Here is a 27,006-nt window from a genome sequence, read left to right as displayed (position 1 = left end):
CAGATTCTGGGAATCCCCCAGAACTAGTACAAACGTCCTTGCCTTATTCAGGGTCATTCGGCCCAACTGCATACATACTTATATGTGACTGATTAAAACCTATTCTTTTTGCTTACTGCACGTACACATACCAAATAAGGATGTTCCAGTAGTATGTGTATGAGCAACAATGTGTATCTTTATGATTGGTTTAACGCTGTTGTTATGCAAACTTTTTTACTGCCTATATAAGGCCAAGCTATAGCATAATAAAGTTAGGATATTTGTCAGTGATACCTGAGTGTGTGTCATGTTATTGCCGGCTGAGAAATATCTCTCCTGAGGTCAGTAAGATCAAACCAAGGTGTTCGTAGAGGTCCAGAAAGGTCCAAATCCTTTCAGTCTGGGGGCTCCGTCCGGGATAGAGAAGGCCATCCTCGTGTCCGGTAAGAGAGACATCCCTTTTGTCCACTGCCCGATCCGAGGGCACTGGCCATATCACTACCGGTGAGTTTTCTTTATGTATCCGGGATACATTGTTAAGCCTTAAAAATAGACTCAGGGAGTTTATAAGGAGTACTTTCATGAATAAGGCCGGCACTTGGAGTACCACGCACGGCAAAAAGTCTCAGGGAGACTGACCTACCTTGGTTTGATCCATATAGATAAGATTACTATTACTATAAAGGGATAAGATCAATTATTGATTATCTGTCTTGTTTTGTGGAGGTCTTGTCTGGGTGGTAAGTGTACAGACATACCTCCTTGTTACTATTTGCTGTGTATTGTCATTTATTATTATGGGTGGACAAGGTTCAAAAGTGGAGTTTCCTCCTCCAAATGTAGAAGAAACATGTAAAGAATATGTTGCAAGGGTTAGTCCCACAAATTACTACCTTATCAATCTGTGGCTTGATAACTTGGCAGGATGGACAGAGTTTATGGATGCATGTAGTCCATTTCCACGTGACGGTGACAATAGTCCCTATCACTTGGATATGGTCAAAGGACTGTGTTTGGGAGACAAAGTTGCCTGGCCACACTTTGACCCAGACCCACAGTGGGACACAACATATATGCAAAAAGGAGAAGAACAATGGTTAGAAATAGCATGTCATCGGTATGATAGGCCCACAAAAAAGGCCAAATCACAAAAAAATGTACCAAATGACTCAAAGAAACACGATCTTGAGGCGGACCACAGAAAGGGAAGAGAGAACAAAATCCTAGAAAAACCACCGCCATACAAGACCCTGAGTGTAACAAAAAACCACATGGTGACTGAAAAGAAATCGAGCATTCAGAAGCTCTACCCTTCTTTTTCAGAGGAGGAAATATTGGCTGCGGGTCATATTGTCCTGCAACCAGTGCCCACAGCACCGCGCCCGCCTGTGTCTTTGGTGGAACAGATATCAGCGTCTGCCTTTCAACAACCTGATTGTTCTACTGAAGCAACAGGAGGACAAGTGTCCACACCAATAGAATCACCCAGCGTTCGGGATAAAATTGATATGTTTAACAAATCACCCCCTAGTGTCTCATCAACGCAACATCTCCCACCTACCCCCCTTCCCCCACAGTACAAAAAAAACACACGTTTCACTGAAAAGACACAAAGGGAGGAAGATAGGTTAACCAGTCCCGTCGCCCTACACACTAGGAGTAAAAAACAGGATAAGGGACATGGGGATTCTTCGAAGGGACATGAGGATTCATTCCCCTTTATGACAATAGGAGATCAGTTAATGAAGAAACCCATAGAAATAGAGGACATCAATAGGATTATCAAACATTGTTCCAAACCCACTACAGCACCATTAGGTACTATCATCTATCTGAAAAGGGCATGTAAGGGGAGAAATTACACACAGGAGGATATGAAGCTGATAGTGGATGGTATAATAGGGATGCACTCAGGGTGGGATTGGGTTAAAATACCCAGCATTAGCCTCATTCAGACAGCCCCCGATGCTACTACATACAGCCTGAACACAGAACAGAGCAGGAAAAAGATGTGGGAGGAACTCACGGAACACATGAAAGAGGTTTTCAAACAGAGGTCCTCCCTCCCCATAGCCGTAGCATGCAAACAAAAGAACAATGAGTCAGTTACTGATTTCTGGAAGCGGTTCATAGATTTCTGGAGACATGAAGCAGGTCTCACAGTGACTAACCAGGATAGTTTGGTTATCTCAACCTTTGTAAACAACCTATTGCCTAGTTTGATGCTTACCGTGAAACAGAACGTATCCTCCTGGACTTCTGATGACGTTGCGGATTTTGAAAAGCATTTATATGAGAAAGAGGCAGCAGGCTGTTTCGAGGTAAGGGAATCTATAACTACTCATGGATATGCCGGCAACAGAAACCAGAGGGGACGGGGGAACAGGAACAGAGGCTATCAAGGTCAAGGTAACAGAGGTCCACCCCAGTCTCACCAGAAACCTTACAGCCCAAATCAAACCCCTGAGCAGCAGCAGCCACCATCTGCCACTGTATGTTTTAATTGTGGTAAAGAGGGACACTGGGCAAGGCAATGTCCGTTGCCCAGACGACAGCGCTACTCAAACCCTGGCACCCAGCCCCAGGTAAGGGATAGCCAGAACCCAAGGTTTCCCATTGACAGGGAACCAACAGGGTCAACACTGATTCTGCCCAGAGGACGGTACCCCCACTTTCACACAGGTCACAAAACATTGGAAAGACTCACCTGTCATTCTCTTAACAGTAGCGGGGAGAAAGGTAGGTTTCATGGTAGATAGCGGAGCCACATCCAGTGTCCTGTGTAGGGATTTTTACAAAGGTCCTTTAAGAAAGTCTGATCCTTCCATGGGAATCAATGGGGTTCTTACAAAAACATACAAAACTGACCCACTCACACTTGAAACCATAGATGGAGATTACATCACTGACCATACTTTCAGCATCATCCCTGAGTGTCCAGTAAGCCTCTTAGGTAGAGATTTGTTCTGCAAGTTGAAACTCAAGGTTTTTGCATCTCAGGGAGGACTGGATGTGCGATCAGATCTCATACCCATTGCCAAACCCTCATCATCATAATTTTTTCCTACACTCACCACATTTGAGTCACAAGAATTGGAGGACATTGACCCTAACCTGTGGTCATCCGGAGACTATGACACAGGATTCATTGACTGTACTCCATATAGGGCCACACTCAGAGCAGATACAACCACGGTGTACCAAAAACAATACCCACTATCGAAAGAGAAAATCAAAGGGTTAAGACTAGGGATGAGCGAACCCGAACTGTATAGTTCGGGTTCGTACCGAATTTTAGGGTGTCCGTGACACTGACCCGAACCCGAACATTTTCGTAAAAGTCTGGGTTCGGGTTCGGTGTTCGGCTCTTTCTGGGCGCTTTTTGAAAGGCTGCAAAGCAGCCAATCAACAAGCGTCATGCTACTTGCCCCAAGAGGCCATCACAGCCTTGCCTACTATTAGCATGGCTGTGATTGGCCAGTGCAGCATGTGACCCAGCCTCTATATAAGCTTGGGTCACGTTGCGCTGCACGTCACTCTGCTGATTCAAGCATAGGGAGAGGTTGCAGCTGCGACGTTAGGGGGCGAGATTAGGCAGATTAACTCCTCCAAAAGACTTCATTCTGTGATCGATCTGCAGCTGTGGATCATTGAAGTGCTAATATTGACTTGCTTACTTTTTTGAGGCTGCCCAGAGCGTTTTTAGATCACTTTTTTTCTGGGGTGATCGGCGGCCATTTTGTGACTTGTGGTGCGCCAGCACAAGCTATCACCAAGTGTATTTAACCATCAATAGTGTGGTTATTTTGTGCTATATCCTACATCAGCTGCAGGCTGAGCCTATGTCACCGAAGTGCATTTAACCATCAACAGTCTGGTTATTTTTTGGCCATATACTACATCAGCTGCAGGCTGAGCCTGTGTCACCGAAGTGCATTTAACCATCAACAGTCTGGTTATTTTTTGGCCATATACTACATCTGGTGCAGGCTGAGCCTGTGTCACCCAAGTGCATTTAACCATCAACAGTGTGGTTATTTTTTGGCCATATACTACATCAGGGGCAAGTTGAGCCTGTCACCCAGCGCCTAAAAAATAGACCTGACATTTCTATTCAACCAAATCTGTACTGTTTTAGCTGGTCAAGTTATTTGTAGTGACCGTAAAAGCAGACTTTTTGTTCTGGGTTGAAAAACTATTCCCAAACTTGCCATTCTCAAAATAACTAGTTTCTGGTATATGAGGCCTACTTGAAATCTATCCCAAAAAAGGATATCTTACATTGAAGGTGCTGATAGTGTCATTCAGAAAAACCCAAGACACACGCTACCGTGCAGATAGAAGTCTAATTCTGTGATTAAACCTATACCTGTCACATAGCGCAAAAAAAAAACAGGCCTGACATTTCTATTCAACCAAATCTGTAGTGTTTTAGCTGTTCAAGTTATTTGTAGTGACCGTAAAAGCAGACTTTTTGTTCTGGGTTGAAAAACTATTCCAAAATTTGCCATTCTCAAAATAACTAGTTTCTGGTATATAAGGCCTACTTGAAATCTATCCCAAAAAGGATATCTTACATTGAAGGTGCTGATAGTGTCATTCAGAAAAACCTAAGACACACGCTACCGTGCAGATAGAAGTCTGATTCTGTGATTAAACCTATACCTGTCACATAGCGCAAAAAAAAAAACAGGCCTGACATTTCTATTCAACCAAATCTGTACTGTTTTAGCTGGTCAAGTTATTTGTAGTGACCGTAAAAGCAGACTTTTTGTTCTGGGTTAAAAAACTATTCCCAAATTTGCCATTCTCAAAATAACTAGTTTCTGGTATATGAGGCCTACTTGAAATCTATCCCAAAAAGGATATCTTACATTGAAGGTGCTGATAGTGTCATTCAGAAAAACCTAAGACACACGCTACCGTGCAGATAGAAGTCTGATTCTGTGATTAAACCTATACCTGTCACATAGCGCAAAAAAAAAACAGGCCTGACATTTCTATTCAACCAAATCTGTACTGTTTTAGCTGGTCAAGTTATTTGTAGTGACCGTAAAAGCAGACTTTTTGTTCTGGGTTGAAAAACTATTCCCAAATTTGCCATTCTCAAAATAACTAGTTTCTGGTATTTGAGGCCTTCTTGAAATCTATCCCAAAAAGGATATCTTACATTGAAGGTGCTGATAGTGTCATTCAAAAAAACCTAAGACACACGCTACCGTGCAGATAGAAGTCTGATTCTGTGATTAAACCTATACCTGTCACACAGCGCAAAAAAAAACAGGCCTGACATTTCTATTCAACCAAATCTGTACTGTTTTAGCTGGTCAAGTTATTTGTAGTGACCGTAAAAGCAGACTTTTTGTTCTGGGTTGAAAAACTATTCCCAAATTTGCCATTCTCAAAATAACTAGTTTCTGGTATTTGAGGCCTACTTGAAATCTATCCCAAAAAGGATATCTTACATTGAAGGTGCTGATAGTGTCATTCAGAAAAACCTAAGACACACGCTACCGTGCAGATAGAAGTCTGATTCTGTGATTAAACCTATACCTGTCACACAGCGCAAAAAAAACCAGGCCTGACATTTCTATTCAACCAAATCTGTACTGTTTTAGCTGGTCAAGTTATTTGTAGTGACCGTAAAAGCAGACTTTTTGTTCTGGGTTGAAAAACTATTCCCAAATTTGCCATTCTCAAAATAACTAGTTTCTGGTATATGAGGCCTACTTGAAATCTATCCCAAAAAGGATATCTTACATTGAAGGTGCTGATAGTGTCATTCAGAAAAACCTAAGACACACGCTACCGTGCAGATAGAAGTCTGATTCTGTGATTAAACCTATACCTGTCACATAGCGCAAAAAAAAAACAGGCCTGACATTTCTATTCAACCAAATCTGTACTGTTTTATCTGGTCAAGTTATTTGTAGTGACCGTAAAAGCACATTTTTTGTTCTGGGTTGAAAAACTATTCCCAAATTTGCCATTCTCAAAATTGTGGTGAACGGGAACAATGAGGAAAACATCTAATAAGGGACGCGGACGTGGACATGGTCGTGGTGGTGTTAGTGGACCCTCTGGTGCTGGGAGAGGACGTGGCCGTTCTGCCACAGCCACACGTCCTAGTGAACCAACTACCTCAGGTCCCAGTAGCGAGCAGAATTTACAGTGATATTTGGTGGGGCCCAATGCCGTTCTAAGGATGGTAAGGCCTGAGCAGGTACAGGCATTAGTCAATTGGGTGGCTGACAGTGGATCCAGCACGTTCACATTATCTCCCACCCAGTCTTCTGCTGAAAGCGCACAGATGGCGCATGAAAACCAAGCCCATCGGTCTGTCACATCACCCCCATGCATATCAGGGAAACTGTCTGAGCCTCAAGTTATGCAGCAGTCTCTTATGCTGTTTGAAGACTCTGCTGCCAGGGTTTCCCAAGGGCATCCACCTAGCCCTTCCCCAGGGGTGGAAGAGATAGAATGCACTAACGCACAACCACTTATTTTGGCAGGTGCCAACTGCTGCGTCTTTCTGCAGTGTGCAGACTGAACAGGAGGTCAGGGATCAAGACTGGGTGGAAGACGATGCAGGGGACGATGAGGTCCTAGACCCCACATGGAATGAAGGTCGTGCCACTGACTTTCACAGTTCGGAGGAAGAGGCAGTGGTGAGACCGAGCCAACAGCGTAGCAAAAGAGGGAGCAGTGGGCAAAATCAGAACACCCGCCGCCAAGAGACTCCGCCTGCTACTGACCGCCGCCATCTGGGACCGAGCACCCCAAAGGCAGCTTCAAGGAGTTCCCTGGCATGGCTGAAAGTACTAGCTTCAAGTACTACATTAAGTACTAGTAAAGAGATATTGCAGCAGACTGAAGAGATTCAAGAGATACTGCAAGAGATTGGCTTAGAGTCTCCAACTGGCTCATCTGTGTTGTTTTTGCTGATCATTGCTTGAGAAGAGGTAAGGAATTCGGTCAGCTGTTTGCTATTGTGCGTTTGCTAATGAGCCTAGCTCACTAAGGTGTTACATTTGTTGCTGGGGGAGGAGTTTGGGAAGGAGTGTGTGTATATATAGAGACAGACTCATTAGCTGGCCTAATTCATTAGCTGAAAGTACTAGCTTCAAGTACTACATTAAGTACTAGTAAAGAGATATTGCAGCAGACTGAAGAGATTCAAGAGATACTGCAAGAGATTGGCTTAGAGTCTCCAACTGGCTCATCTGTGTTGTTTTTGCTGATCATTGCTTGAGAAGAGGTAAGGAATTCGGTCAGCTGTTTGCTATTGTGCGTTTGCTAATGAGCCTAGCTCACTAAGGTGTTACATTTGTTGCTGGGGGAGGAGTTTGGGAAGGAGTGTGTGTATATATAGAGACAGACTCATTAGCTGGCCTAATTCATTAGCTGAAAGTACTAGCTTCAAGTACTACATTAAGTACTAGTAAAGAGATATTGCAGCAGACTGAAGAGATTCAAGAGATACTGCAAGAGATTGGCTTAGAGTCTCCAACTGGCTCATCTGTGTTGTTTTTGCTGATCATTGCTTGAGAAGAGGTAAGGAATTCGGTCAGCTGTTTGCTATTGTGCGTTTGCTAATGAGCCTAGCTCACTAAGGTGTTACATTTGTTGCTGGGGGAGGAGTTTGGGAAGGAGTGTGTGTATATATAGAGACAGACTCATTAGCTGGCCTAATTCATTAGCTGAAAGTACTAGCTTCTAGTACTACATTAAGTACTAGTAAAGAGATATTGCAGCAGACTGAAGAGATTCAAGAGATACTGCAAGAGATTGGCTTAGAGTCTCCAACTGGCTCATCTGTGTTGTTTTTGCTGATCATTGCTTGAGAAGAGGTAAGGAATTCGGTCAGCTGTTTGCTATTGTGCGTTTGCTAATGAGCCTAGCTCACTAAGGTGTTACATTTGTTGCTGGGGGAGGAGTTTGGGAAGGAGTGTGTGTATATATAGAGACAGACTCATTAGCTGGCCTAATTCATTAGCTGAAAGTACTAGCTTCAAGTACTACATTAAGTACTAGTAAAGAGATATTGCAGCAGACTGAAGAGATTCAAGAGATACTGCAAGAGATTGGCTTAGAGTCTCCAACTGGCTCATCTGTGTTGTTTTTGCTGATCATTGCTTGAGAAGAGGTAAGGAATTCGGTCAGCTGTTTGCTATTGTGCGTTTGCTAATGAGCCTAGCTCACTAAGGTGTTACATTTGTTGCTGGGGGAGGAGTTTGGGAAGGAGTGTGTGTATATATAGAGACAGACTCATTAGCTGGCCTAATTCATTAGCTGAAAGTACTAGCTTCAAGTACTACATTAAGTACTAGTAAAGAGATATTGCAGCAGACTGAAGAGATTCAAGAGATACTGCAAGAGATTGGCTTAGAGTCTCCAACTGGCTCATCTGTGTTGTTTTTGCTGATCATTGCTTGAGAAGAGGTAAGGAATTCGGTCAGCTGTTTGCTATTGTGCGTTTGCTAATGAGCCTAGCTCACTAAGGTGTTACATTTGTTGCTGGGGGAGGAGTTTGGGAAGGAGTGTGTGTATATATAGAGACAGACTCATTAGCTGGCCTAATTCATTAGCTGAAAGTACTAGCTTCAAGTACTACATTAAGTACTAGTAAAGAGATATTGCAGGAGATAGTCAGGAGGTAGGCTGGAAGGTGGAAACAATACAAAAAAAAAAAGGTAAGATTTGTTTGATTTAAAGTTACAAATTTATTTTTTTATTTTTTTCTCCTCTTTAAAATGGCAGACTTGGTTCAGTTCAGGAATTGTTGTGCATTTATTTCATGTTCCACTCTTTGGAGATTCGGATGCTGTCAGATCTGTAGACAGTTCTCCTTACTGCAGCAGGAAATTGCATTTTTGAAAGCTGAAATATTTAAATTATCTGTTAAACAAACTCCAGCTAGGACTGCTGCAATGCCACTGCCACAGAGGACCCCCAGAAATGGCAGATGGGTTAATGTAGGTTCTGGAAGTCTTAGAGTGGTGGATAGAAGACATGTCCCACAGTCGGTGGTTCTCCATAATTCATTTGCAGCACTCTCAGAATGTAAGGACAACATGGATATGGACTCAAGCACAGAGGGTGAGAAACCATCGACTCCTATGTCTAATGTATGCAACAAAAAAGATAAAGTGAAGTCTCAAAGGATGCAGCTGTTGCTGGGTGATTCAATCATAAGAAGTGTGGAGCTTAAAGAAAATGGTTTTGTGAGATGTCTCCCTGGGGCTACTGCTAGAAGAGATAGAAGACGTATTATTAATATTGTTAAGCAAGCAAAGCAGGAAGGGGACGTGGATGTTCTTGTCCATCTAGGGACAAATGACCTGGCTTGCAATGAAGTGTCAGAGGTGAAAAAATCTTTTATCACACTTGGTAATGACGTACAGGATTTTGCATCCACCATTTCATTTTCTGAAGTTCTGCCTGTGCATAATGTTCAGAATGATTGGCAGAGGCGCATAAAGGTGTTCAACATATGGCTTGGTAAATGGTGTCAAGAGCAAGGATTTGGCTTTGTTTCTCATGATAGCTCTACTTGGAATAGAAAGGAACTGTACAAAAAAGATGGTTTGCATCTTTCTCTCAAAGGAACAAATGTACTTAGTGAACAGCTCCAAGAATTTGCGAAAGAGTATTTAAACTAGGAAGGGGGGGCAAAAGAGTGAAAATAAAAGAGTCCAATTGCCCCCCGAAACAATGCCAGAACAGGTCAGAAGCACAGAGGTTAAGAAATGATAAGCTCAGAGTCCTGTCTACAAATGCTCGCAGTTTAGGTAAAAAAATCAATGAACTTGGGTCAATAATGGCATCTGAGAATGTAGATTTAGTGGCTGTTACGGAGACATGGTTTAATGAAAGAAATGACTGGGACATAACCATACCAGGGTACTCTTTATACAGAAGAGACAGAGAAGGCAAGAAAGGAGGAGGAGTGGCCCTGTATGTGAAAGATAGCATTAAATCTAACCTAATACAAGTTGGTGAGGCCAACATAGAGTCAGTTTGGGTTACGTTGCAGTTTGCTAACCATGCAGTAACTCGTGTAGGTGTGATATATAGACCACCTGGTCAAGTTAAAGAACTAGATGATCTACTAGTTGAAGAAATAGCTAAAATGACAATGAAAGGAGAAGTTATCATTATGGGAGATTTCAATCTTCCAGATATAAACTGGAAAACCAAAATAGCAAGTTCTACCAGGAGTACAGATATTCTAAATTCCCTACTGGGGTTATCTCTACAACAAGTGGTTGAGGAGCCAACCCGGAGGGAGGCCATTTTGGATTTGGTATTCACAAACGGGGATTCGGTATATGATGTCATTGTAGGCGAAACCTTGGGATCTAGTGATCACCAGTCAGTGTGGTTTAATATAAGAACTGTGAAAGAGTCCCACCACACAAAAACAAAAGTTTTAGATTTTAGAAAAACAGACTTTTCAAAAATGAAATTAGTCATAAATGAGTCCTTATCAGACTGGAACGGATTACATGGAGTCCAGGAGAAATGGGACTACTTAAAAGGTGCATTATTGAAGGCAACAGAAAATTGCATTAGACTCGTCAGTAAAAGCAAAAAAAGGAGGAGACCAATGTGGTACTCAGCAGAAGTGGCCCAAATCATTAAAAATAAAAAGCTAGCATTTTGTAATTATAAAAAAACCCAGAGCAATGAAGATAAGGAAATCTACAAGATTAGGCAGAGAGAGGCCAAGCAAGTTATAAGAACTTCTAAAGCGCAGGCAGAAGAAAAACTAGCTCAGTCTATGAAAAAAGGGGATAAGACATTCTTCAGATATATAAATGAAAAAAGGAAATTAAAACAAGGAATAACTAAATTAAAAACAAAGGACGGAAGGTATGTAGAAGAGAATAAAGGGCTAGCCGACTGCCTTAATGAATACTTCTGTTCAGTTTTTACAAAAGAAAAAGGAGAAGGACCTCCACTAGAAAGAATGACTATTAAATCGTTTGATGCATGTATTTTTACAGAGGAAGATGTTCTAAGTTTGCTGTCTAAGGTGAAGACAGATAAGTCACAGGGGCCTGATGAGATACACCCAAAATTATTAAAAGAGCTTAGTGGTGAGCTGGCAAAACCGTTAACAGATTTATTTAACCAATCATTAGTAACAGGAGTCGTCCCGGAAGATTGGAAATTGGCAAATGTCGTGCCCATTCACAAGAAAGGTAGTAGGGAGGAATCGAGCAACTATAGACCAGTGAGTCTGACATCAATAGTAGGCAAATTAATGGAAACCCTATTAAAGGATAGGATTGTGGAACATCTAAAATCCCATGGATTGCAAGATGAAAAACAACATGGGTTTACTTCAGGGAGATCATGTCAAACAAATCTTATAGATTTTTTTGACTGGGTGAATAAAATAATAGACGGTGGAGGTGCAGTAGACATCGCATATCTAGATTTTAGTAAGGCTTTTGACACTGTCCCACATAGAAGACTTATCAATAAACTGCAGTCATTGAGCATGGACTCCCATATTGTTGAGTGGATTAGGCAGTGGCTGAGTGACAGACAACAGAGGGTTGTAGTCAATGGAGAACATTCAAAACAAGGTAATGTTACCAGTGGGGTTCCACAGGGATCTGTACTGGGACCGATTTTGTTTAATATCTTCATAAGGCCTCATGCACACGACCGTATTTTTTTGCGGTCCGCAAAACGGGGTTCCGTTTTCCCGTGATCCGTGACCGTTTTTTCGTCCGTGGGTCTTCCTTGATTTTTGGAGGATCCATGGACATGAAAAAAAAGTCGTTTTGGTGTCCGCCTGGCCGTGCGGAGCCAAACGGATCCGTCCTGAATTACAATGCAAGTCAATGGGGACGGATCCGTTTGACGTTGACACAATATGGTGCCATTTCAAACGGATCCGTCCCCATTGACTTTCAATGTAAAGTCTGGAGTCCCTTTTATACCATCAGATCGGAGTTTTCTCCAATCCGATGGTATATTTTAACTTGAAGCGTCCCCATCACCATGGGAACGCCTCTATGTTAGAATATACTGTCGGATATGAGTTAGATCGTGAAACCTCATTTCCGACAGTATATTCTAACACAGAGGCGTTCCCATGGTGATGGGGACGCTTCTACTTAGAATATACTACAAACTGTGTACATGACTGCCCCCCTGCAGCATCCGATCTCTTACAGGGGGCCGTGATCAGCACAATTAACCCCTCAGGTGCCGCACCTGAAGGGGTTAACTGTACTATCATATCCCCCTGTAAGAGATCAGGGCTGCCAGGCAGCAGGGGGCAGACCCCCCCCCCCCCCTCCCCAGTTTGAATATCATTGGTGGCCAGTGCGGCCCCTTCCTCCCTCTATTGTAATAATTTGTTGGTGGCACAGTGTGCGCCCCCCCCCCTTCCTCCCTCTATTGTAATAATTCGTTGGTGGCACAGTGTGCGCCCCCCCCCCTTCCTCCCTCTATTGTAATAAATCGTTGGTGGCACAGTGTGCGCCCCCCATTGGCCCCCCCTCCCTCTATAGCATTAACAACATTGGTGACCAGTGTGCGGCCTCCCATCTCCCCCCCCCCCCGATCATTGGTGGCAGCGGGTTACTAGCAATAGTACAATAGTAAAAGATTCATACTTACCTGGGAGCTGCGATGTTCGTGTCCGGCCGGGAGCTCCTCCTACTAGTAAGTGACAGTTCATTTAGCAATGCGCCGCACAGACCTGAGGCTGTCACTTACCAGTAGGTGGAGCTCCCGGCCGGACACGAACATCGCAGCAGCAGCCAGCAGCAGGTAAGTATGAATCTTCTACTATTGTACTATTGCTAAGTAACCATGGCAACCAGGACTGTAGTAGCGTCCCGGTTGCCATGGTTACCGATCGGAGCCCCAGCGATTAAACTGGGACTCCGATCGGAACTCCGCTGCCACCAATGATGGGGGGGGGGGGAGATGGGAGGCCGCACACTGGCCACCAATGTTGTTAATGCTATAGAGGGAGGGGGGGCCGATGGGGGGCGCACACTGTGCCACCAACGAATTATTACAATAGAGGGAGGGAGGGGGGGGCGCACACTGTGCCACCAACGAATTATTACAATAGAGGGAGGGGGGGGGCCGCACTGGCCACCAATGATATTCAAACTGGGGAGGGGGGGGAGGGTCTGCCCCCTGCTGCCTGGCAGCCCTGATCTCTTACAGGGGGCCGTGATCAGCACAATTAACCCCTTCAGGTGCCGCACCTGAAGGGGTTAATTGTGATGATCACGGCCCCCTGTAAGAGATCGGATGCTGCCAGGCAGCAGGGGGCAGTCTTGTACACAGTTTGTAGTGTATTCTAACTAGAAGCGTCCCCATCACCATGGGAACGCTTCTGTGTTAGAATATACTGTCGGTTCTGAGTTTTCACGAAGTGAAAACTCAGCTTTGAGAAAGCTTTTATGCAGACGGATCTTCGGATCCGTCTGTATAAAAACCAACCTACGGCCACGGATCACGGACACGGATGCCAATCTTGTGTGCATCCGTGTTCTTTCACGGACCCATTGACTTGAATGGGTCCGTGAACCGTTGGCCGTGAAAAAAATAGGACAGGTCATATTTTTTTCACGGCCAGGAAACACGGCTCACGGATGCGGCTGCCAAACGGTGCATTTTCCGTTTTTTCCACGGACCCATTGAAAGTCAATGGGTCCGCGAAAAAAAACGGAAAATGGCACAACGGCCACGGATGCACACAACGGTCGTGTGCATGAGGCCTAAGTGATATTGCAAAAGGCCTCGCTGGTAAGGTTTGTCTTTTTGCTGATGACACAAAGATATGTAACAGGGTTGATGTTCCTGGAGGGAAACGCCAAATGGAAAAGGATTTAGGAAAACTAGAAGAATGGTCAGAACTGAAATTTAATGTGGATAAGTGCAAGATAATGCACCTGGGGCGTAAAAACCCAAGGGCAGAATATAGAATATTTGACACAGTCATGACCTCAGTATCTGAGGAAAGGGATTTAGGAGTAATTATTTCAGAAGACTTAAAGGTGGGAAGACAATGTAATAGAGCAGCACGAAATGCCAGCAGAATGCTTGGATGTATAGGGAGAGGTATAAGCAGTAGAAAGAGTGAAGTGCTTATGCCGCTGTACAGAACACTGGTGAGACCTCACTTGGAGTATTGTGCGCAGTACTGGAGGCCATATCTCCAGAAGGATATAGATACTCTAGAGAGAGTTCAGAGAAGAGCTACTAAACTAGTACATGGATTGCAGGATAAAACTTACCAGGAAAGGTTAAAGGACCTTAATATGTATAGCTTGGAAGAAAGAAGAGACAGAGGGGATATGATAGAAACTTTTAAATACATAAAGGGAATCAACTCGGTAAAGGAAGAGAGCATATTTAAAAGAAGAAAAACTACCACAAGAGGACACAGTTTTAAATTAGAGGGGCAAAGGTTTAAAAGTAATATAAGGAAGTATTACTTTACTGAGAGAGTAGTGGATGCATGGAATAGCCTTCCTGCAGAAGTGGTAGCTGCAAATACAGTGAAGGGGTTTAAGCATGCATGGGATAGGCATAAGGCCATCCTTCATATAAGATAGGGCCGGGGGCTATCCATAGTATTCAGTATATTGGGCAGACTAGATGGGCCAAATGGTTCTTATCTGCCGACACATTCTATGTTTCTATGTTTCTATGTTTCTATGGCACTTCTTCAAACAATGTGCTGACAACAAGACCCGATTGGTTTGCACGCTGTGCCATCAGAGCCTGAAGCGAGGCATTAACGTTCTGAACCTTAGCACAACCTGCATGACCAGGCACCTGCATGCAAAGCATGAACTGAAGTGGAGTAAACACCTTAAAAAAAAGGAAGTCACTCAGGCTCCCCCTGCTACTTCTTTTGCTGCTGCCGCCTCGGCCTCTTCTGCTGCTGCCGCCGCCTCGGCCTCTTCTGCTGCTGCTGCCGCCGCCTCGGCCTCTTCCTCTGCCTCTGGAGGAACGTTGGCACCTGCCGCCCAGCAAACATGGGATGTACCACCAACACCACCACCTGCGTCACCAAGCATCTCAACCATGTCACACGGCAGCGTTCAGCTCTCCATCTCACAAACATTTGAGAGAAAGCGTAAATTCCCACCTAGCCACCCTCGATCCCTGGCCCTGAATGCCAGCATTTCTAAACTACTGGCCTATGAAATTCTGTCATTTAGGCTGGTGGACACACACAGCTTCAAACAGCTCATGTCACTTGCTGTCCCACAGTATGTTGTTCCCAGCCGCCACTACTTCTCCAAGAGAGCTGTGCCTTCCCTGCACAAACAAGTGTCCGATAAAATCAAGTGTGCACTGCGCAACGCCATCTGTGGCAAGGTCCACCTAACCACAGATACGTGGACCAGTAAGCACGGCCAGGGACGCTATATCTCCCTAACTGCACACTGGGTAAATGTAGTGGCGGCTGGGCCCCAGGCGGAGAGCTATTTGGCGCACGTCCTTCCGCCGCCAAGGATCGCAGGGCAACATTCTCTGCCTCCTGTCTCCTCCTCCTCCTACTCAGCTTCCTCCTCCTCTTCTTCCACCTGCTCATCCAGTCAGCCACACACCTTCACCACCAACTTCAGCACAGCCCGGGGTAAACGTCAGCAGGCCATTCTGAAACTCATATGTTTGGGGGACAGGCCCCACACCGCACAGGAGTTGTGGCGGGGTATAGAACAACAGACCGACGAGTGGTTGCTGCCGGTGAGCCTCAAGCCCAGCCTGGTGGTGTGCGATAATGGGCAAAATCTCGTTGCAGCTCTGGGACTAGCTGGTTTGACGCACATCCCTTGACTGGCGCATGTGATGAATTTGGTGGTGCAGATGTTCATTCGCAACTACCCTGACATGTCAGAGCTGCTGCATAAAGTGCGGGCCGTCTGTTCGCGCTTCCGGCGTTCACACCCTGCCGCTGCTCGCCTGTCTGCGCTACAGCGTAACTTCGGCCTTCCCGCTCACCGCCTCATATGCGACGTGCCCACCAGGTGGAACTCCACCTTGCACATGCTGGACAGACTGTGCGAGCAGCAGCAGGCCATAGTGGAGTTTCAGCTGCAGCACGCACGGGTCAGTCGCACTGCGGATCAGACACACTTCACCACCAATGACTGGGCCTCCATGTGAGACCTGTGTGCCCTGTTGCGTTGTTTCGAGTACTCCACCAACATGGCCAGTGGCGATGACGCCGTTATCAGCGTTACAATACCACTTCTATGTCTCCTTGAGAAAACACTTAGGGCGATGATGGAAGAGGAGGTGGCCCAGGAGGAAGAGGAGGAAGAGGGGTCATTTTTAGCACTTTCAGGCCAGTCTCTTCGAAGTGACTCAGAGGGAGGTTTTTTGCAACACCAGAGGCCAGGTACAAATGTGGCCAGACAGGGCCCACTACTGGAGGACGAGGAGGACGAGGATGAGGATGAGGTGGAGGAGGATGAGGATGAAGCATGTTCACAGCGGGGTGGCACCCAAAGCAGCTCGGGCCCATCACTGGTGCGTGGCTGGGGGGAAACTCAGGACGATGACTATACGCCTCCCACAGAGGACAGCTTGTCCTTACCTCTGGGCAGCCTGGCACACATGAGCGACTACATGCTGCAGTGCCTGCACAACGACAGCAGAGTTGCCCACATTTTAACGTGTGCGGACTACTGGGTTGCCACCCTGCTGGATCCCCGGTACAAAGACAATGTGCCCACCTTACTTCCTACACTGGAGCGTGATAGGAAGATGCGCGAGTACAAGCGCACGTTGGTAGACGCGCTACTGAGAGCATTCCCAAATGTCACAGAGGAACCAGTGGAAGCCCAAGGCGAAGGCAGAGGAGGAGCAAGAGGTCGCCAACGCAGCTGTGTCACGGCCAGCTCCTCTGAGGGCAGGGTTAGCATGGCAGAGATGTGGAAAAGTTTTGTCAACACGCCACAGCTAACTGCACCACCACCTGATACGGAACGTGTTAGCAGGAGGCAACATTTTACTAACATGGTGGAACAGTACCTGTGCACACCCCTCCACGTACTGGTTCGGCCCCATTCAACTTCTGGGTCTCCAAATTGTCCACGTGGCCAGAGCTAGCCTTTTATGCCTTGGAGGTGCTGGCCTGCCCTGTCTGAACGTGTATTCAGCACGGCAGGGGGCGTCATTACAGACAAACGCAGCCGCCTGTCTACAGCCAATGTGGACAAGCTGACGTTCATAAAAATGAACCAGGCATGGATCCCACAGGACCTGTCCATCCCTTGTGCAGATTATATATTAACTACCTCCCCTTAACAATATATTATTCTACTCCAGGGCACTTCCTCATTCAATACTATTTTTAATTTCATTTTACCATTATACAGGGAGTGCAGAATTATTAGGCAAGTCGTATTTTTGAGGATTAATTTTATTATTGAACAACAACCATGTTCTCAATGAACCCAAAAAACTCATTAATATCAAAGCTGAATATTTTTGGAAGTAGTTTTTAGTTTGTTTTTAGTTTTAGCTATTTTAGGGGGATATATGTGTGTGCAGGTGACTATTACTGTTCATAATTATTAGGCAACTTAACAAAAAACAAATATATACCCATTTCAATTATTTATTTTTACCAGTGAAACCAATATAACATCTCAACATTCACAAATATACATTTCTGACATTCAAAAACAACAAAAACAAATCAGTGACCAATATAGCCACCATTCTTTGCAAGGACACTCAAAAGCCTGCCATCCATGGATTCTGTCAGTGTTTTGATCTGTTCACCATCAACATTGCGTGCAGCAGCAACCACAGCCTCCCAGACACTGTTCAGAGAGGTGTACTGTTTTCCCTCCTTGTAAATCTCACATTTGATGATGGACCACAGGTTCTCAATGGGGTTCAGATCAGGTGAACAAGGAGGCCATGTCATTAGATTTTCTTCTTTTATACCCTTTCTTGCCAGCCACGCTGTGGAGTACATGGACGCGTGAGATGGAGCATTGTCCTGCATGAAAATCTTGTTTTTCTTGAAGGATGCAGACTTCTTCCTGTACCACTGCTTGAAGAAGGTGTCTTCCTGAAACTGGCAGTAGGACTGGGAGTTGAGCTTGACTCCATCCTCAACCCGAAAAGGCCCCACAAGCTCATCTTTGATGATACCAGCCCAAACCAGTACTCCACCTCCACCTTGCTGGCGTCTGAGTCGGACTGGAGCTCTCTGCCCTTTACCAATCCAGCCACGGGCCCATCCATCTGGCCCATCAAGACTCACTCTCATTTCATCAGTCCATAAAACCTTAGAAAAATCAGTCTTGAGATATTTCTTGGCCCAGTCTTGACGTTTCAGCTTGTGTGTCTTGTTCAGTGGTGGTCGTCTTTCAGCCTTTCTTACCTTGGCCATGTCTCTGAGTATTGCACACCTTGTGCTTTTGGGCACTCCAGTGATGTTGCAGCTCTGAAATATGGCCAAACTGGTGGCAAGTGGCATCTTGGCAGCTGCACGCTTGACTTTTCTCAGTTCATGGGCAGTTATTTTGCGCCTTGGTTTTTCCACACGCTTCTTGCGACCCTGTTGACTATTTTGAATGAAACGCTTGATTGTTCGATGATCACGCTTCAGAAGCTTTGCAATTTTCAGAGTGCTGCATCCCTCTGCAAGATATCTCACAATTTTTGACTTTTCTGAGCCTGTCAAGTCCTTCTTTTGACCCATTTTGCCAAAGGAAAGGAAGTTGCCTAATAATTATGCACACCTAATATAGGGTGTTGATGTCATTAGACCACACCCCTTCTCATTACAGAGATGCACATCACCTAATATGCTTAATTGGTAGTAGGCTTTCGAGCCTATACAGCTTGGAGTAAGACAACATGCATAAAGAGGATGATGTGGTCAAAATACTCATTTGCCTAATAATTCTGCACGCAGTGTATTGCGGGGCAACCCAAAGTTGAATGAACCTCTCCTCTGTCAGGGTGCCGGGGCCTAAATGTGTGACAGTGGCCTGTTCCAGTGGTGGGTGACGTGAAGCCTGATTCTCTGCTATGACATGAAGACTTATTCTGTGCTGACATGAAGCCAGATTCTCTGTTACGCGACCTCTCTCCTCTGCCTGGGTGCCTGGGCCTAAATATGTGACAGTGGCCTGTTCCAGTGGTGGGTGACATGAAGCCTGATTCTCTGCTATGACATGAAGACAGATTCTGCGCTGACATAAGGCCAGATTCTCTGTTACGGGACCTCTCTCCTCTGCCTGGGTGCCTGGGCCTAAATGTGTGACAGTGGCCTGTTCCAGTGGTGGGTGACGTGAAGCCTGATTCTCTGCTATGACATGAAGACAGATTCTGCGCTGACATAAGGCCAGATTCTCTGTTACGGGACCTCTCTCCTCTGCCTGGGTGCCTGGGCCTAAATGTGTGACAGTGGCCTGTTCCAGTCGTGGGTGACGTGAAGCCTGATTCTCTGCTATGACATGAAGACAGATTCTGCGCTGACATAAGGCCAGATTCTCTGTTACGGGACCGCTCTCCTCTGTCTGGGTGCCGGGGCCTAAATATGTGACAGTGGCCTCTTCCAGTGGTGGGTGACATGAAGCCAGATTCTCTGCTATGGCATGAAGAGACTGATTCTCTGCTGACATGAAGCCAGATTCTTTGCTATGGCATGAAGAGACTGATTCTCTGCTGACGTGAAGCCAGATTCTCTGCTATGGGACCTCTGTCCAATTGATATTGGGTCATTTTTATTTTTTTAATTTTTATTTAAATTCATTTCCCTATCCACATTTGTTTGCAGGGGATTTACCTACATGTTGCTGCCTTTTGCAGCCCTCTAGCTCTTTCCTGGGCTGTTTTACAGCCTTTTTAGTGCCCAAAAGTTCGGGTCCCCATTGACTTCAATGGGGTTCGGGTTCGGGACGAAGTTCGGTTCGGGTTCGGATCCCGAACCCGAACATTTCCGGGAAGTTCGGCCGAACTTCTCGAACCCGAACATCAAGGTGTTCGCTCAACTCTAGTTAAGACCCATGATACAGGAATTCCTATGGACCGGAGTCCTAGAGGACACTGTCTCACCATACAGTACACCCATCAATCCGGTGACGAAGGCCGATGGTATGGTAAGATTTATACAAGACTTAAGGGCAATTAATAGTCTCATTATCCCTATTGCGCCCATTGTACCTGATGTGACACAACTGCTTTCAACCATCCCTGCAGATGCTGTCTGTTTCTGTCACGACTGTGACTGATCCAGACAGGTCTGGGAGGAGAAGGTCGCAGCGACTTGCTACTCGCGATAGCTTGTGAGTTTGCTCCATGGTTCAGGGTATGTCATCCGGGTTTTGCCTTGTGAACCTTTTTGTCCTGACTGGGAGTTTGTAGGCATCCTTCTCAGGTGAGTCCTGTCTGCCACTCCCAGCTACTATATTAGTTTCAGTTTCACTTGCAGTCATTGCCAGATATAGTCCTTACTTCCAGTTCTATTCTGACCTTTGAAGGAGATCGTTTGATGGTGTTGCTGTGGAGCTCTTGTCCGGCGCGGACTGTCGTGATTGGGATCGCCTTCTCTGCTCGTGACTGGATAAGTCTATCTCTGCTATAGTTTGTTTGTTGCTGTCTTCCCCTGCTGTTCTCCTAGACATGAGTGATGGTGACTAGTGCTCCCATCGGCCTTTCCCCACTCTAGGCTTGTTAGGGTGACTGAGGGTTTAGGCATTCTGCTCGCCGCACGGGTTCACACCCCATCTAGGGTATCAGGGCAGACAGGTGCCAGCTTAGGGTTAGTCAGGGGTGGCCATACTATTCCCATCCGTAGATAAGGGTCCCCCTTCCCCTCCGTCTGGTGCGACACGACTGCTGCTGGGATAGCGGTCGTGACAGTATATCTGGCCTTTTAAAAAAAAAAATGACATTTCTTTTTTTTTTTTTTTTTTGCTTGCTGTTTTGCTTTGTATTTTTCTGTTCCACTATGGATCCGGTTACGGTTTTGGCGAAACAATTACAGGGATTATCCCTTGAAGTGGCAGGATTAAAAGCAACAGTGCTGCAGCAGCAGCAGCCATCCTTGGGTTCCACCGTTGCTACGGGAAACCAAGGTACTCCTGAGCCAAAAGTGGCTTTACCTGATAGGTTCTCAGGAGGGAGAGACTAATTTGTAACCTTCAGAGAAGCTTGCAAATTGTTCTTCAGGTTACGCCCTAGATCCTCCGGCGGTGAGGAACAACGGGTGGGCATTGTAATTTCTCTCCTGCAAGCAGATCCGCAGGCTTGGTCTTTCTCCCTACCATCAGACTCTCTGGCCTTACGATCAGTGGAGGAGTTTTTTGAAGCCCTGGGTCTCGTATATGATGACCCGGACAGGGTCTCACTGGCTGAGTCTAAGCTACGTAGACTTCGGCAAGAGAACCGGTCTGCTGAACTATATTGTTCCGAATTCCGTAGGTGGGCTACTGATACGTTATGGAACGACTCGGCCCTTAGGAGTCAGTTCTGCCAGGGGTTGTCTGAAAAATTAAAAGACGCGCTGGCGGTATACGAGGTCCCTGGGTCTCTGGAGGCTGCTATGTCTCTGTCCATAAGAATCGACAGACGACTCAGGGAGAGACTATTAAATTTTACGGAGGCCTCTATAGGGCAGGGATCGGTTTGTTATGATCCAGTCGAACCAATGCAAATAGGGGGCGCCACTAGACGGGTGAATCCTCCTAAGTTCCGCCGTAGGTCAGAGGTTTGTTTTCGTTGTGGGGGGAGGGGTCATTTTGTAAAGGTTTGTCCCTCAGAACCCAAGAGACCACAAACAAAGGAGCCGCCGGAAAACTAGAGTCCCCAGATTGTGCGGAGGATAACAGTCTGGGCGTATTTGTTTCCTCCATACGCATGTCTCAGTTTTTGTTGTCCGCTACCGTTGAGGCGGGCAATAAGACTGAGATCTGTTCCGTCTTTTTGGACAGTGGGGCGGGGGTCAACTTGGTGGATTCACGGTTTGCTCAGGCTCTGGGTTTTACTCCGGAACCGATACGCAGAACTATTCCTGTTTTTGCCATCGACTCCTCCCCTCTTACTCAGAAAGAGTTAACTCAGATCATCCATAATATCCATCTGCAGGTAGGGGACCTCCATAAAGAGCATATCTCTTGTTATGTCCTGGACGGTCTTCCGGCTCCTATGGTATTGGGGCTTCCCTGGCTGGTGACTCACAATCCAGTGGTGGATTGGCAGGCCGGGGAGATTGTGGAGTGGAGTGAACATTGTAAGGACAACTGCTTGAGTAGTAGGTGCTCTACACTCTCTGTAACATCTTTACCTGCCTTTCTGTCAGATTTTATGGATGTGTTCTCTGAGAAGGGTTGTCAGGGGTTACCACCTCATCGTCCATATGATTGCCCGATTAATCTATTACCTGGGGCAAAACTACCTAAAACCCGGTTATACAATCTTTCCGGCCCGGAGAGGAAGGCTATGAAAGATTATATTTCGGAGAGTTTGGCTAAGGGACACATCAGACCCTCTTCTTCACCTGTGGCTGCAGGGTTCTTTTTCGTTAAAAAGAAAGATGGGGGCCTACGTCCTTGCCTGGATTTCCGGGAATTAAACCGGATAACTATCCGAGATCCCTATCCTCTTCCTCTCATTCCCGACCTCTTTAATCAGGTTACTGGTGCTAAATGGTTCTCCAAAATGGATCTCAGATGAGCCTATAACCTGGTTCGTATCAAAGAGGGGGATGAGTGGAAGACAGCTTTTAATACTCCGGAAGGGCATTATGAAAATCTGGTCATGCCATTTGGTCTTACTAATGCGCCTGCGGTATTCCAACATTTTGTCAACTATATTTTTAGTCACCTTATCGGGAGATTTGTTGTGATATATCTTGATGACATCCTGGTCTATTCCCCGGATCTGGATACACATAAGATCCATGTGAGACAAGTGCTGCAGATATTAAGGGCCAACAAATTGTTTGCTAAGTTAGAAAAATGTGTGTTCGCCGTAAAAGAACTGCCATTTCTGGGGTATGTGTTGTCAGATTCAGGCTTCCGCATGGATCCAGAGAAAGTCCGGGCGATTATAGACTGGGATCTGCCTGAGAACCTGAAGGCATTGCAACGCTTCCTGGGGTTTGCCAATTTTTATAGAAAATTTATAAAGAACTATTCCTTGGTGGTCAAACCACTGACGGACATGACCCGAAAGGGATCCGATTTTTCCAAATGGTCACATGCAGCCAAAACTGCCTTTGCATCTCTGAAGGAGAGATTCACCTCGGCCCCTATTCTCGTACAGCCAGATGTCTCGCTTCCTTTTATTGTAGAGGTTGACGCATCAGAGGTGGGGGTGGGAGCGGTACTATCTCAGGGCCCGTCCCCTGGTGAATGGCGTCCGTGTGCTTTCTTTTCGAAGAAATTGTCTACTGCAGAAAGGAACTATGATATTGGCAACAGGGAACTTTTGGCTATTAAGTTGGCTTTTGAGGAGTGGCGTAATTTTTTGGAGGGGGCGGTTCATCCCGTCACGGTGATTACTGATCACAAAAACTTATTATATCTGGAGTCTGCTAAACGTCTCACCCCTAGACAGGCTCGGTGGTCGTTATTTTTTACTAGGTTTAATTTTGTAATAACCTATCGCCCGGGGGCAAAAAATACTAAGGCGGATGCATTGTCTCGAAGTTTTCCTGGAGGGGGTGATGTTGAGGTACCAGAGCCCATTTTGCAAAAGGGGGTGGTGGTCTCTGCATTACACTCAGGTTTAGAGGGGAGGGTGTTGGAAGCTCAGGGGGACGCCCCGGCCTCCTGCCCCTCGGGTAAACTGTTTGTGCCAGAAAATTTACGCCTGGAGATACTAAAAGAACACCATAACTCCACACTGGCAGGACACCCAGGTAGTAGGGCAACCTCTGAATTAGTGTCTCGTCGGTTCTGGTGGCCTAAGTGGCGCCAGGAGGTGTTGAATTTTGTGTCTGCATGTGCTACCTGTGCTCGTTCGAAGGTAGATCATACTCATCCGGCAGGGCGTCTTTTACCTCTAGCCATCCCCAACAGGCCTTGGACGCACCTATCAATGGATTTCATTACGGATCTACCAGTATCAGCGGGGAAAACTGTTTTTCTTGTAGTTGTTGACAGATTCAGTAAAATGGTGCACTTTATTGCTCTTGCCGCATTGCCTAATGCTAACACACTGGCTCAGGTTTTTATTGACCACATCGTGAAGCTTCACGGGGTCCCTTCCGATATTGTTTCGGATCGTGGTACCCAATTTGTTTCTAAATTTTGGAAAGCTTTTTGTTCTCGTTTAGGGGTTCATCTGTCGTTTTCTTCATCTTTCCATCCACAGTCCAACGGTCAGACTGAACGTACCAATCAAAACCTAGAGACATATTTGAGATGCTTTGTTTCCGAAAATCAGGAGGAATGGTCATCTTATTTACCGTTAGCCGAGTTTGCCATTAATAATCGTCGTCAAGAATCCACCGATAAGTCACCATTTTTTGGTGCGTATGGTTTCCATCCTCAGTTTTGTACGTTTAGTGAGGGGGGGCCGTCTGGGATTCCCGAGGAGGAACGATTTGCGTCTTCAATTTCTTCAGTGTGGCAGAGTGTGCAAGAAAGTTTGAAGAGAATGGGTGGTAGATACAAACGTGTGGCTGATAGGAGGCGTTCTGAAGGTCCGGACCTTGGGGTGAATGACTTGGTGTGGTTGTCTACCAGAAATATCAAGTTGAAGGTTCCCTCATGGAAATTAGGTCTGAGATTTATTGGTCCTTATAGGGTAATTAAGATCATTAACCCGGTGGCTTTTCGTCTGGAGCTACCTCAGACTCTAAGGATCCATAATGTCTTCCACAGATCTCTGCTTAAGAGATATGTAGAACCTCCTGAACCATTGCCACTACCGCCTCCACCGGTGGTTGTTGATGGCAGTCTTGAGTTTCAGGTGGAAAAGATTGTTGACTCACGATATGTTCGCCGCTCTCTTCAGTACCTGGTGCACTGGAGAGGTTATGGTTCCGAAGAGAGAATGTGGGTTCCAGCTTCAGAGATAAAAGCGGACAGACTCATTCAGGCTTTTCATAGCTCCCATCCGGAGAGGCCTGGTCTTGAGGGTCCAGGGGCCCCTCGTAGAAAGGGGGGTACTGTCACGACTGTGACTGATCCAGACAGGTCTGAGAGGAGAAGGTCGCAGCGACTTGCTACTCGCGATAGCTTGTGAGTTTGCTCCATGGTTCAGGGTATGTCATCCGGGTTTTGCCTTGTGAACCTTTTTGTCCTGACTGGGAGTTTGTAGGCATCCTTCTCAGGTGAGTCCTGTCTGCCACTCCCAGCTACTATATTAGTTTCAGTTTCACTTGCAGTCATTGCCAGATATAGTCCTTACTTCCAGTTCTATTCTGACCTTTGAAGGAGATCGTTTGATGGTGTTGCTGTGGAGCTCTTGTCCGGCGCGGACTGTCGTGATTGGGATCGCCTTCTCTGCTCGTGACTGGATAAGTCTATCTCTGCTATAGTTTGTTTGTTGCTGTCTTCCCCTGCTGTTCTCCTAGACATGAGTGATGGTGACTAGTGCTCCCATCGGCCTTTCCCCACTCTAGGCTTGTTAGGGTGACTGAGGGTTTAGGCATACTGCTCGCCGCATGGGTTCACACCCCGTCTAGGGTATCAGGGCAGACAGGTGCCAGCTTAGGGTTAGTCAGGGGTGGCCATACTATTCCCATCCGTAGATAAGGGTCCCCCTTCCCCTCCGTCTGGTGCGACACGACTGCTGCTGGGATAGCGGTCGTGACAGTTTCAGCGTGATAGACCTGAAGAATGCTTTCTTCTCTATCCCGGTTGACAAGCAGACCAGACTCCTTTTTGCTTTTTCCTTTGAGGGTCTTCAACTCACCTGGGGCAGGATTCCCCAGGGATATGCTGATTCACCTGTAGTGTACAGCATTGTCCTCCAAGCCAGTTTAAAACCATGGCAACCCCCCCAGGGTTCTGTACTCTTGCAATACGTGGATGATTTGTTATTGTGCAGTGTGTCAGAGGAGGCCAATGTAACAGATGGTTTATCTTTGTTGAAATGGTTGTCTGAATGTGGACACAAGGTGTCACGCAAGAAAACGCAATGGTGTAAAATGCAAGTTGAATACTTGGGCTTTGTTCTCACAAAGGGAGAAAGGAGAATCAGCACAGAAAGAGTCCAGTCTTTTGTGGGCCTGGTCACCCCGCACACCAAGAAAGAAATGTTATCTTTCCTTGGTATGATAAACTACTGCAGACAATGGATTCCTGATTGCTCATCAGGTGGTCTGAGGAAATGTTTAATGCATTTGATTATTTGAAATGTTCTTTAATGACAAGTCCGGGTTTGGGCCTCCCTGACTACAAACTCACACTCCACGTATATGCTCGACAAAATTGTAAAAGCATGGCAGGTGTGCTGACACAATATCACGGAGGCAAATTACGTCCTTGTGCCTTTTTCTCAAAGGTGGTTCCGGCATCCGTCCAAGGAATGCCGGCCTGTCTGAGATCTCTTGCAGCCTGTGCTATGATGGTTGAGCTTGCAACGCCACTCACAATGGGACATGAGACTATCCTGTACACCACACATGATGTAGTAGGCCTTCTCAAAGGCATACACACACAGCACATGTCCGCACAGAGACTATCTGGATATGAGATTCTACTCCTCAGCAATCCCTCCCTCCAAATCAAATACGCAACACACACCTCAGGTCCAGCACCTATTTTGAATGCCCTATTAGGACTTAAAGGACCTGAGGATTACTTGACAGAGGCACATGATTGTATACACGCCATACAACATGAGACATCACCCCGCTCTGATTTACAAGCTGTACCAGTAGAAGGGGCTCCTGATGTTTTTGTTGATGGATCCTGCAGCAGACCAAATGACAACACTTATCATGCAGGATATGCTATTGTTATGCTACCCGATGTTGTCCTGGAAGCCAGACCCATCACATACCAATCTGCACAAGCAGCAGAATGAATTGCACTCACGAGA

The sequence above is a fragment of the Bufo bufo genome, chromosome 5, assembly GCF_905171765.1.
Source record: "Bufo bufo chromosome 5, aBufBuf1.1, whole genome shotgun sequence".
NCBI classification, from domain to species: domain Eukaryota; kingdom Metazoa; phylum Chordata; class Amphibia; order Anura; family Bufonidae; genus Bufo; species Bufo bufo.
The sequence above is the reverse complement of the archived record's forward strand: the minus strand, read 5'-3'. Positions refer to the sequence as shown.